A 14,058-nucleotide genomic window follows, 5' to 3' on the forward strand; every position below is an offset into this window, starting at 1 on the left:
TTTCTCCTTTATGTTCATGTACATAGCACACTGTCTCTATTTGTCTTAGTCCATCTGGGCTCCTATAAAAAAATACCCTAGAGGGGGTGGCTTATAAACAACGTTTATTTCTCATAGTTCTGGAGACTAGGACATGCAAGATCATGGTATTGGCAGATTTGGTGTCTGGTAAGGGCTTCCTGGTTCATAGATGGCTGCCTTTCCATGTCTTCATGTAGCTGAAGCGGCTGGGGAACTTTGTGGGATCTCTTTTATAAGGGCACTAATCTGGATCATTCATGAGGGCTTCATGACCTAATTACCTCCCAAGGCCCCACATCCTGATACTGTCACCTTGGGAGTTAGGATTTCAACGTATGAGTTTGCGGTGGAGGGGCACAAGCACTTAGACCATAGCGCTAGTCTAACACCCTTACACACCATAGTGTAACCATTTGTTTCATTCTCTGTGCCTCCAACTAGTTTGTAACCACTGTAAAATCAGGGACTGTTTATCCTTGTATTCCCAGCTCTGAGCACAGTGACTGGCACATAGCAGATGCTTAATAAATATTTGACATATAACCCAGATGTCTTAGGGCTTCACTGTCTTTTGGCCATCCATAGTCTTTGGAGGTCTAGCATTCCTCCTTCAATTCCTTCTAATTCTAACACTATTTACTTATGGTCCCTTCTCTCTGCTTCAGCATTGTAGCTTACCATCTTGGTTAAACGTTAAGTCCTATCTTTAGCTTTTTTCTCTCAAAAACTCCTAGCTCACTTATGATATCACGAGTTTGTCAATTTTGCTGAAGTCTTGAGGACTTCTAGGGAGGATTGTGCTACTCCCTCACCACCTCCCATTCTCTTTCTTTCTGTTCTCCCTCTTAGGCTATAGTGTCTTGAATCCGCAACTCACAACTCTCCCTGCCATGTTCAGCATCCATGTAGGTATGACTTTTTATGACTTCCTGGAATTCTGTCAATAAATATTTTGCCATTCCATTACAGTTGAATGAATGAATGAATGAATAAAGGTGTAAATGAGTGAATAAATCCAGGCTGAAGATTTGAGCTTAGACCTACTTTATATGATTTTTAAGCCATCCCACAAACTTTCTTTGAGGCTGGATGATTGAATATAATGATATACCACATCTGGCAAGAACATTTATATTTTTATCGGTAAATTCTATTTAGCTATCCTTTCGGTACTGTATTATGAGAGAGAGTTGTTTGTTTTTTCAAAGTGTATGTTATTTATTGGGGGCTCTGAGATGGGGGAATGTGTCCTATACTTCTTTGTGCCTGCCACATGATTTAGCAAAATGCCTTGTGCAGAGTAGGCACTCACTTAATAGTGACTTGATTGATTGAATAATTATTTCACCTATAAACACTTCTGTAGTACATTACCTGATGAGTGTCTATTTCAACATGACGATGGCTATGACCTTCGTGTAGTTCATTAGCAAATGAAAAGTATCCTCATTTCCATGGAAGGAAATGAGAATATAAAAAATGTGGTTCTATTTGTAGTGCCATTACTGTCTCACTGTTTGATTAAGAACAAATTCTTAACCTTTTAATGCTACCAGTTACCTATGACTCTGATCTCAAGGGCTACTGCAATACCAAAATCCTGGGGAGGATAATATAATAACCCTGACCTATTTGAAGGGATAAAAATAGGCCACAAATGAGGGAACTCATTGGCCAGAATTAATCAGTAGTAGAGGAGAGGTGAGGTCTTTAGAAACAAACAAGCAAGCAAAGAAGCAAACAAGCAGTTTCACAATCACATTTTGTAATCATAACAGTTCCCTTTGAGAATATCACCATTTTGCTGATAAGGACACTGAGGTTGAGAAATTTTAAGTAATTTGAGCCAAATCATATAACTAGTAAGAGGCAGCCATTTCTCATTTACTCATCTCCCTTCCCCCACTCCTCCACATCGGCCCATTATTCATTGTCACTTTCTCAGTTTTGAAATGTTTGTGGTAGGATGCCTAAAGCTATGACATCCCAGTTGCTTAGGAAAAGGAAAACAAAATTACTCTGAACTGAAGTAGCAGCTGACAATGAGAAACCTGTTCATAAAACCTTTGAACATTACCTAATGCTATGCATCTAATGTGCATTCACAGAACCTTATTTCTGTACCAGGCACTGTGCTGTGTCCTGGGACATAAAAAGAAGAGGGAAACAAGCTCTCTGTCTTTCAGGGGATTCTGGGTCATGAAGGGTGAGAAGATTCTCAGGTTGACAAGGGAAGGAAAGGCATTCCAGGTACACTGAAAAGCTGGTCCAAAGGCAGCCAATAGGCAGGTCTGTGCATTTAAGGGCTGCCAGTGTTTCAGTCTAGCTGGAGGGCCAAGGGCCATTGCAGAAGCAAAAGCACTGGAGAGTGGAAAGACAGAGACAGAGTCAAGGAGAATCTTGAATTGGGTAATTTGGCTTTACCTGGACTTTGCCTGTAGGCAATAGAGAACCAGCGAAGCAGGAGAGACTCTTAGGATTGAATTTATATTTTAAGAAGCAGTGTATGGGTATTGAAGAGGAAAATGGATCACAGTTAGGTAGTGGGGGTGGGAGAAAGAATGGAGACTTGGGGTTTAGGAAGATTTTGCCGTGAGTTGGAATCTGAGGCCACTTTCCCATTGGCAGATAAGTGGGAGATCCTATATTATGAGACCTAGTCAATCATTTGATTTGGGTAGTAGATGCAGGGAAGTTGGTACATTTAGTATTTTAAAGTTATCACTGAGTAACAATTCTAGTTGCTCTTTCTTCTAAATTAAAGTTTACCCAAGTGATTTTATGGCCTTCTTTGTGCTAAGATAGTGAAGTTTCTTCTTGCTAAGTAATGCCTTTTCCTTATTTGCTTCCATTGACTGTTTAAATCTTTTCTCCCATTTACCATTTCCATCATAACTGTCCTGTGTTTGCTCCTAATGTGTTATAATTCTTCATAATCTGGTCTTCACCTGATTCTGATTCTCTCTAATATTTCTTTTTCCTCCCTTGAGGAAAGTATATCCATTTTTGGTTTCAAATGCTCATCACCTTTTGTAAATATTAAGGCAACGATTCAATTTAATTTAAAAAATAATGTTTTTCTATTTCTTCTGTCAATAAGTTATCTTTGTCGTCTTTTAAAGCTGTATTGTCTCATATATATATATATATATATATATATATATATATATATATATATAGTGCTCTTGTTGGTCCATTTTGTTGTTCCCCAGAGGATGTAAGAATATATATTGATATAATGAAAAATGTGGAAATAAAAAAAAAATCTAAGAAGAATTTAGGGTCGTATTTCTATTCTACAGTGTTTACTAGTGATCTATTTCAAAATAAAACATATATTTTAGTCCTGATGAATCAAATATTTAAGAAACATTCTTTAAGAGGAGAAATATACATGGAAAAAATCACTGCTGACCCTGAGAGGCCTCTTTGAAAGTTTCTAGCCATGTATGATTTAACTTCGATTTAATCCTGCTTCTTCTACCAAGGGTTATCATAGTGAGCACTGCTCATGAGGGTTCTGGGAGTATCAACGAAGGTCAGAGATCAGAAAACATAAGATATAATATTAGATAAAATATTAGCAGTCCTGGAAATATTCACAAAGTCATACATTATGTTAGAGTCTACTGTATTCCATGTAGGAAAATAAAAATGGGAAATTGTACAAGCCACTTTCTTTTTTATTACAGAAATTAAAGGTCTAATTTAGAATTGTGAATTTATGTAAATAGCCATTAATACCATTTTATTAGTTCAGGTACTCAGGGTATGAACATATAAATATAGCAGGATTTTTATAGAGTCTGCATTAGTAATTAGTAATTCAGTATATGTATGTCTATATATATGTCTATATATATGTCTATATATATGTCTATATATATATGAGGTTTTTAAAATTTACAGAACTACCAAGATGCTCTGAGCAGCCCTTCAAGTTCATGTTAAAACATGTTTATGAAAATTACTTAATAGATACATCTGCTTCTTTCTCTCTGCCAATCACATGATAGTGTGTGATGATACTGGTGGTAATGATGGTAACAGCTGTTAGTTCTTTGTACCTAACAAGCCTTTGGCACTTTCTGCCATATGTGCACTGTGCCACTTAACCTTCCCAACTCTGCAGTTTAGGCATTACTCCCATTTTATAGATGAAGGAAAAGAGGCACAGGGAGATAGAGCTACTTGCCCAAGGTCATGTAAGTCTGTAGCAGAAGTAGGAGTAAAAATCCTGCCTGTTGCCAAAGCTTATGCTCTTCTGTTGACCACAGGCCATTAGTCATAAAGGAGCACTGACTTTGAACAGAGGTAAAGAGTGACTCCATTTAACTCATTGTAAGATGGTAGATTTTTTCCACTGGAGTGTTCACAAAAAATCCTGATGAGGACTCTGCATAGCTTCTTTCTGTGTTATATGACTCAGAGGGTCATTATGTACTTCATAAATATCTAAATCTTGGACAAAATGCAACAACCTTTGTTCTTTTCCTTTATGATCTCCCTTGAGTTTACTTGAGAATTTGTGCTTACACTCATAGAAGTGGAGAACTAAATCATTATTGATTCAGTAAACTTGATCAATCTGGATTATTTAGATTATTTCTTTTCCTTGTTTTACTTTTTTTAACTTAAAAAATTTATAAATATAACATATATGCAAAAGATTATAAATAATATGTATATATAGTTTAAAAGAATTAAGAAGAACATCCATATACTCCCCAGCCCAGTTTACCAAATAGGAAAATACCAATATCTTGAAGCTCTTGTTTGCTCTTTTGGAATCTCTCTTCTTCCCTCCCTGAGTGAACCATTATCCTAAATTGTATACTTAACACTCCCTTGTTTTTCTTCATGATTTTATTCTATGTGTAGGTATTTCTATACATTTATTGTGTTGTTTTATTTTTGAACTCAACATTAAGCTTTTGAGATCCATCCATTATAATGCTCTTAATTGTAGTTTTTCATTTTCACTGCATAGTATTTTATTAATATTATGTGTGGTATTAATATATGACAATCCCTTCTATTATCAATAGGCATTTAGATTTTTCACGTTTTTGCTGCTCCATGTATGGTTTTATTGAATATTTTTGTACATCTTCTGATGCACATATGCAAGGGTTTCTCCAGAGTATTTGCCTAGGAATTCAGTTGATGGTCATACTGTATGTGAGTCTTCTAATTTAGCAGGCCATGCTGAATTATTTTCTAAAGTGGTTATACCAGTTTTCATTCTCTTTTTATATGATTATTGGCCATCTATGTTTCAGTTCTGCCAAGATGACTATTCTTGTTTAGTCCTCATTTTTCTAGTAACTGTTAGTCTTTTGCTTATTATTCCCTTCCCAGGAATTTAAAAAAAAATGTATTTGGATACGAATCCTTTGTCGGTTGTATGTGTTGTCTCCCAGTTTTTGGCTTGCAAAATAAGAACATCATTGCACCAAGTCTCTCCTTCCTTTCTGCTAGTTAAAAGTCTTGGGTAACAAAGTGGGAAAGGACAAGCAAAAACAGTTTAAAAAGCTGACCACATGCCTTACCTGTCCCAGCTTTTTTTCCTCTGCAGGTCTCAAATGAAGATATAACTTGAGATAGGGATGGAAATTTTGACAGCTACATGGGACTACACATTCAAAGGGTAGAGCTGAGAGCACCTTTGGTGACTTAAAATCAGTATAGGTCTTTGAATTACTTCATGTGACCAGCATAGTCATGGAACTGCGCAAGCTTTTATCCAAAAGAGGGGAAAATCTTTCTTTGCAGCATATATTTTAAAGGGCTAGTAGGAGATAAAATTAACTTTCATTATGATTAAATCTCACATGTCCTGATTATCCAATATACACATTCATCCAACACGTATTTGCTGAGGACTTATCAAGTATTGGGCACTAAGCTAGGCTGATGGGATAGAACGGAGCAAAGTAAGCACTGCTTCTGGTCTGGGGGAGCCTATCATCTTGTGTAGATCAGAAAATCTTTGGCAAGGAGAAAGTGATTGGCCAAATCTCTCCTCAAATTGCTGGCAGAACTTTGACAACGTTGCTTGTGGGAAAAAACATGGCTTCAATGACTAGCCACCTTAGTCTAAATTTGTATGGAGGTAAAACATAGGCCAAGGCTAAGATGTTGTTTTATGCCTCCTGCATCTGCATATTATGTTTCTCTATACATGAAGGAAATTAACCAATGGCATGAGAATTTATTCATTATCATACAATGATTTAGTTAGTTTTAGCTGTATCATGAGTTAATAAGTTGAAAATCTCAGTGGACTGGTGGCAATAGAACATAATTGTAACTAATCACTTTCTCAGAAACTAATCATATTTAATGTCAATGAGCATAGCCCTTTCTGCAGATGATCATAGTTTAATTTCAAAAGCGAGAATACTAACAGAATTAAATGGGAAACCAATAACAGTTCACCGCTGACAGATTAGTGTCAGAATACAGGGACTTGGTTGTAGCTATAAGGGGAAAAATTTACAAATACCTGCCATTTAGGATAATAAAAATACTAGAAGAGAAAGTTGTAGTAGCTTTGACATCATTGAACAAACACAACGAGGCATGTACTGTTGAAATTCCTTTGGAAGTGAGTTAAATCAGAATATTAAATTGAAGTTTTGGGCAGGATACTGAGTTACAGTGATTGCTGCATCCTGTTGGATGTGTTGGCCATATGTAGACTTTACCAAGGAGACATCAGAAAATTGATTAGAAGTCTCTTGAACTACCTTACCCATTGAAGATATAAAATTATTGAGAGAGTAGAGATAGAGTTATTTGTGACTTTTTTTTTTTTTTTTTTTAGAGAAAGTGCTGTTCTGTGCATCCTGTCCACTGTAGAGGAGAGGGACATAGATGATGGTGGCTATTTCCTATGCCAAAGCCTGGAAAAAAGGGCTTCCTTAGGTTTATGCCTAACGCTTACTGCATAGTTCTTTGCAGTTGGGTGTGCACTTTGACATACTGCCTTGGAAATTCAGGTGGCAGCAGAGATGGATTCCTACATTGTTTTGGCAGCAGAGTGAAGGAACATGACCGCTGGGCAGAGCAGATCTGCCCCCCAAAGTTAGTCAGGACACAGGAAAATGAATGTTTCCTTTGGGCAAGATGAGGGTCACATGGGAGAAAAAAACTGGCCTAGGACCATTTTAAATTCTACTCAGTGAATACAAATAATCTGAGAATTGCTTTAAAATACCCCTGGGGGGGGTTGAAATGTGCTGATAATTGTTGAGGCTAGATGATTGGTACATGGGGGTTCATTGTCTCATTCTTTTTACTTTGGGAATGCTTGCAAATGTCCATGCCATAAAGTTTAGAAAATTCTGCTCAAGGACCTCTATGGAAAGGCAATGGGATTCCAACAGAGGGAGTCTGGTGCATACCTCCCAGGACACTGGGGACTGAGAGGGCACAGCGGTTGGAGGAGTAGAACACACTGTTCTTTTCAAAAGGACTTCAGGAGAGGTATCTGATGCTTGGGAATTCCATAGAATGTGTACAAATACCGCCATCGGAAAAAGTCCTTTTTAAACGTTTCTCCAGCTTAGACATTGAGAAGACATCATTGGTGGTGCCAGTCAAATAATAACTATCCTGTCCCCATTCATGTCTTCTTTCTCTCAAAAACAGGTCTGGCAAGTGGGGGAGATAAGCAAGAGAGAGAAGAAACAGGGGAGGAGGTAAGTAAGAGAGGGGGAGAAGAAGAGGTGAGGAGGGAGAGTGAGGGAGGGGAGCTACACATGCCATTTGAAGGGGGCAGGGAGCCTGTGTGCAGTCAGTTTCAGTTAGGAGAAAGAGAATAGGAAGACCAAGAGCCCATACGCAGCAGGGAAGAAAATTTTAAACTCGAACTCAAGATCACAGTCCTGATTACTACATGGGACTGGGCAATTTGAACTAGTGAATTGACATTTGGTTGGTGATTTAAGGTACCTGCAGGACTTTATAATATCTAGGAGTGACATGACTTTCCAAGGTTACACATTATCTCCTAAATCCAGGCTGGTCCTGGAGGTTTAGAGAAGTTCTGGGGATGAGCTAAACGAGGTTAGGACTCTCCTGTGTAATGCAGAAGCACTGGGCTTACCCTAGCCCTGGAGCCTCCCCTCTCTGGGTCCCAGGGCCTCACCTTCTCCCCGGGATCTCAGGGATTGACAGTTGCTTCAAGTTCAGAGAAAGTTGCTGAGACCAAGTCCAGGCCTTTATTTCCTGGAACTAAATAGCATAGGAAGTTTTTGGAGGTTGTGATTTTCTCCTCATAAGACCCCAGGTTAACCAATCAATTAATCAATGAATCTTTCAATCGCTCATTAAGCATTAATTGAACACTTAGTATATCCAGTATTCTGCACACTCTAAAGGATGCATGTCGGTTTCCTTGCTTTCTGTACCTGTGCAGCTGTTGGCCATCTAATCTATCCCCAAGGTGGAGACATGGACATTAATTGGTTAATTCATATGTGGATAATTGCTGGATAATTTAATAAGCATTTACAATGTACCATCCCTGTATGTAGCCCCGGAGATGTAATGATTAGGGGGAAGAAAAGAAAAATAAAGGAAAGAAAAAGAAAAAAATGCAGCCCCTGATCTCATGGGACTTACAAATTAGGAGGGGAAACAGACATTAATGAAAGACTCACACAATAAAAAGCTAAATATCAGCTGTGGTATGTTAAGAAGGAGAGGTACATCATGTTATGCCCAGTACAGGGGCTTGTCCCCTGGTTAGCAGAGTCAGGGAAGGCTAAAGGAATTTTACATTTCATCAGCAGAGATTAACTCAGTACCTTCTGGTGGGGTCAAGGAGGGGGGAAAGGGAGATGGTTTTTGGGGACTTCTCTTCCAGAAGTGTTATCCTCCTTCCCTGAGAAAAATAACTATTAATACAAATAGAATTAAAATTGAATTAATTTCCATGGGGAGAGCATCTTACTTTCATTGATCTAGGAAACATTAAAAATATGAACTTAGTACTTTTGTAACTTCTGTGCTTTTAATTTCTGTGGAATAAGCTCTTTGTTATGCTCTAGGCTTTGAAGGAGCGGGAATTGAGTCTTGGACTTAATATCTTTTTAATGAACATAGTGACAAGAAGAAATTTTGGCAGGACTCAGCAGCAGTCTCCCCTTCCTGAGGCAGAGAAGGGGTGGCAGGAAGGACAGGAGGGTTCTAAGTCAGGCAGCCAATCCACAACATCCTCAGGGGATGGCAGGTCTGTAGAGAAGACAGAGCACAGATGACCCAGGGTTCCATCAGGGCTGTTGGTGACCCAGGGGTAAACCTCCTCGAGTGCTGGGATCTTCATGTCTTTCTCTGTTATTTATCCCCAGTCCTGGCACAGTGCATGGCACAAAACTAGTTTGCAAAATGTGTTTACTGAATGAATGATGGCACCTGAGACTATCTTTGAGCTGCTTGAAACCAAGAACTCATGTGAGGTAAGGTTATCAATAGAAAATGAGGACCTTGGAGAGAATGGAGAAAGACCAAAATTACCAAACAGGAGGGCCAGTACAGTGGTTATAAATCACTGAGCATCCAAATTGACCCTCAACTTCCTGGCAAGCTGTACACTGTCAAAAGTTCATGTTTGGCTTAATGTTCAGTGAATGGGTGGGTCCCTGTTCTTTCTCAGCTGTGTGTATGCATGGCAGTTTCTGGAGACCTAGAAAATCCAGCTCAATCACTTGAGTGGGGAGAGCAGGTAGATGAGTCAATGTGGCTGTTTTCAGATTAGGGATCTTGGAAAGGGGCTCCCATGGGCTGCTGCCCAGGAGACACACCAATACCCAACTCTTCCTGCGCTCCAGGTAGTGGGAAGGGGGGCGGAGACTGCTGAGGGGGAGGGGTTCAGGGGGAGGGGTTGAGTGTATCCTGTTCCTCTTCTGGCTTTGGTAGAAGCAATGATGACTTGGCTTCATTGCTTTCTTTAAGTCTTCTTACATATTCACTGTATTTTTAATTAATTAATTAATTAATCTTTTTAAAGATTTTATTTATTTGTCAGAGAGAGCCAGAGAGCACAAGGAGGGGAATGGCAGAGGCAGAGGGAGAAGCAGACCTCCCGCTGAGCAGGCTCAATCCCAGGCCCCTGAGATCATGACCTGAGCCTAAGGCAGACGTTTAACCCATTGAGCCCCCCAGGTGCCCCTTCACTGTATTTTTAATTACTAACAGCTGCCATACAGTGGCAGCATTCAGTGAAGGGTCATACACGTACCCAGCCATCATCCCGACATCAAATCAGTGACTTTCTACACTCTTTGGAATATTCATAACTGCACTGCTACCTCATCTAAAGTGCATTAATCAAATCAGAAAACTGCATTGCCATAAATCAAAAGATGAATTGCAGAAGTAATCATATAACAGTATAAGAAAGAGGAGAGAACTGTTGCTCATTCAGAAGTTTGCAACAAACTTCAGTCTTAAATTTTCTTTTCTCTCAAGAAAATTGTGATGCCTAGAACAGGGCCTGGCATACTTGGCTGCTCAATAAATATTTGTTGAATGAATGGATGAATTTTCATTCTGTCAATACTCATTCCATGACTTTGTACAAATTAATAATTATAATTACTTCCTTGGAGTAATAACAGACTCATGGAAATGAACTCCTCATTTTTTTTTTTTTTTTTAGATTTGATTTACTTATTTGAGAGAGAGAGAGAGAGAAAGGTAGAACATGAGTGAGCATCGGGGGTGAGGGGCGCCATGGGGGAGGAGCAGAGGAGGAGGGAGAAGGAGGGGGAAAGAATCTCAAGCAGACTCCCTACTGAGTATGGAGACCAATGAGGGGCTCAGTCTCACGATCCTGAGATCATGACCTGATCCGAAACCAAGAGTCAGAGGCTTAACCAAATGAGCCACCCAGGCGCCTCTGAGCCCCTCATTTCTGAGCCTGGTTTGGAGCTGTATGTAGCTTGCTCTTTGGGAATAAGTGTTATTCCTCAGGATGTTTGGTCTTTGTGTTCTTTATTTGCTTTTATTTTTGCTTGGTAGATTTGTTTAAAATTAGCCTGAGTATCAGAGTAGAAAATTTAAATCTACAATATCAAAAAAGTTACTTGGATGCCTACATCTGGGCCATTAAAATAAGCTATTGGGAATCAACTACTCCCAAACCTGACCTAAGAGCTGGATGATGACCTCACACTTTAGGTGAATGCCAGGCTATTGAGTAATCTTGCTCCATATCCATACCTAATTTTAGGTAAGTCCTGGGCTTCTTGTGACACAGGTGGAGTGAAGGTAACTATGCAGGAAGAGACCTCACAACTTGTCTCCCTTGCCGTGTCCCAAAGGGGACTTCCAGATAAAGAAATGACTTTTTGTTTCGTTATAGTAATATAAACCCACTATAGCCGATCCCATTGACTGAGTACAACTAAAACATTTTATCATTAGTTTCTAGACATTAGTCACTTCCAGAAGATCATCTTCTCTTCCCAGTAGGAGAACTAATAGAAAGCTAGTCAGAGGTGGTCAACTTTTTATTTTTAATTTTACAAGTGTTTCACAGTGATGACTACAATTAGAATGAAAATATTTTTTCAGAGAAATTCAAAGTAAAAATAAATAAATAAATAAATGAAAACCTTAGCTTTTATTTGAGTCTCCTCTGCATTGTCTTACAAGTTTACCAGGCTCTTCTTTTTAGCAAAATGGAGTGCTTAGGAGCAGGTAATAATCACATTTTGCAACTGAGAGATAATTTCCAGGTGTTATGGACTGCATTGTGTCCCCCGCTCCCAAGGTTCATATGTTGATGTCCTAACCCACAGTGTCTCAGAAAGTGGGTATTTGAACGAGAGGTAATCTTTAAAGAGGTAATTAAGTTGAAAATGACGTCGCTAGAGTAGGCCCTAATCCAATATGACTGCTATCTTTATAAGAGGAAATTGGGACACAGACGCACATACAGAGGCCGCAGGACTACACGGGGAGAAGACAGCCATCTCTCTACCAGCCGAGGAGAGAGGCCTCAGAAAAAAACTAACCCTCCTGACACCTTGATCTCAGACTTCTAGGCTCCAGAACTGTGAGCAAATAAATGTCTGTTGTTAAATGACTTTAACGCCCAGTCTTTGGTACTTTATTATGGCAGCCCTAGCAAACCAATAATCTAGGCAAACATTAGGGAAGTAGCAAGGGTAAAGTGTGGTCCTTCTGGAACTAAGCAACACCTAAACATCCTGCAGAGGAGAGCATTCCTGCTTCGTGAAGGCAGTCATTCCTATCCCAGGATTTTATCGTTCATATTTGTGAAGTTTTTCAATATGCATAAGTACATATACAGGATTTCCTTGTGTAATGAGAATAATGGAAGTAATAATAAATGTTGGAGTGGATGTAATTGTGACTGAAAGGATGATTTTATGATACGGTAAAGGATACTATTGGCTAGAGCCAATTCATTACATTGCTCTGGCAGTCTGTTATTATTATTATTTCTAGCCCTTACTAGATTTCATTCTTTTAGATAAAAACATGCATATCAGCTTTGGAGTTTGATTGCCTTATGGGCATAAAGCTTTGCATATTTACTGCCCATGAATCATACCAGTATGTGAAATCCAGAGAAGATTCAATTTTTCCTGCTAGATGCACCTCCAGCCGTTTAATTAAAATATGTATTATTAATAAAACTATATTTAAGTCATATTTTTTACAGATATGACTGAAACATTAAGTGCAAATTGTTTCATACTTTCATAGTAATTTGCTTTTAACGTTTTGTGCCTTAATCAAGGTAGCACACTAGTTGAAGGTTTGTGGTCCTGCAGACTTCTCAGCTGTGAAGTTGGAAAAAAGCTAGTGGAAAGTGGTGATTAATGAAAGAACATATTTACTTTTCAGAAAGACTTCGTGGTTTTATTGCAAAAGGGATCTGTGCCAAATAGGAAAGTGCATTAAAAGAAATAGCAGGAAAGAATATTTAGTCTCTATTTCCATACGCAGCAGCAGCATTGGCCATTTGCGTGACAGCTTTTCTCGTGTTTCTGAACCAAGGCTGAGTTTCAGCCGGCCGTCTGCCTTTAGATGTCACAGTTGTTCTTCCGCTGAACCAAACCAACTCCAGCTCTGTGCTTCAGACTTCCCTCTGCCTTCCAGAAACCTTGCCTAAGCAGGAGCACTGATTCAACACACTCTAGCTCGCTTACATGGTGCTTAGCGAGGGGTTGATTCAAAATTGTTTCATTAAAATAGGTGAGGACAGGGACAGCTGGGTGGCTGCATAGCTTGCTGTCAAAATGTAACCCATCTTTATGGGATTTTTATTTCAGATGATAACATTTCCAAACTCTCACGTTTGGTCCAAGTGGGGATGGTGGTGAGTGGGGCCGAGAAAGCAGAAGGGAAAAACTTTAACATGTAATGACTACCTACTATATGCCAGGCACTGTGCTACCCCGTTTGTTAGTTCTGTGATTTAATCTTTATGACAAAGTTTCAAGGAAGAAATGCTTATCTCATGTGTTTCACATGAAGGAATGCAGGCTCCTAGAAGTTATGGGACTCACCCAGCTTCTTAGCTGGTAAATGACTGAGTCTGAGGTCAGGCCTTTGGCTTTTTCACTCCAAAGCTCCAGTGAGACACTGTGTATTCTCTTTAATACTGGGGCTTCTACACACACATGCGTTTGTTATGTCTATCTCTAAGTAATGATATAAGCATTCTCATTACCCCCTAATCCCTGCAAAATCTCCAATCAACCTAACTTCTTTTCTTTTCCCTTTACTACTCTCGTCTTTTCTTGATCCTTCCCTTCCCTCATTGCTTCTCTCTCCACACATAGAAATTCTCAGTTACACCTGCGTGGAGGGATGATGAACTTTCTATTTTGACATAGTCTTTAGTGTAGAATTTTACATGCATCATGTTATTTACCATTTCAGTGAAATTCCACTACAATAGTTCTTTTCTAAGTGGCGTAACTACTAGAATTTAATTTTTAAAAGTAATTTATTTGTGACTCTAGAGCCTGTAATTATAGAGTCAAGATT

Source organism: Callorhinus ursinus, unplaced genomic scaffold (assembly GCF_003265705.2).
Source record: "Callorhinus ursinus isolate GAN/ISIS: 27379988/994484 unplaced genomic scaffold, GSC_fseal_2.0 scaffold7, whole genome shotgun sequence".
Lineage (NCBI taxonomy): Eukaryota > Metazoa > Chordata > Mammalia > Carnivora > Otariidae > Callorhinus > Callorhinus ursinus.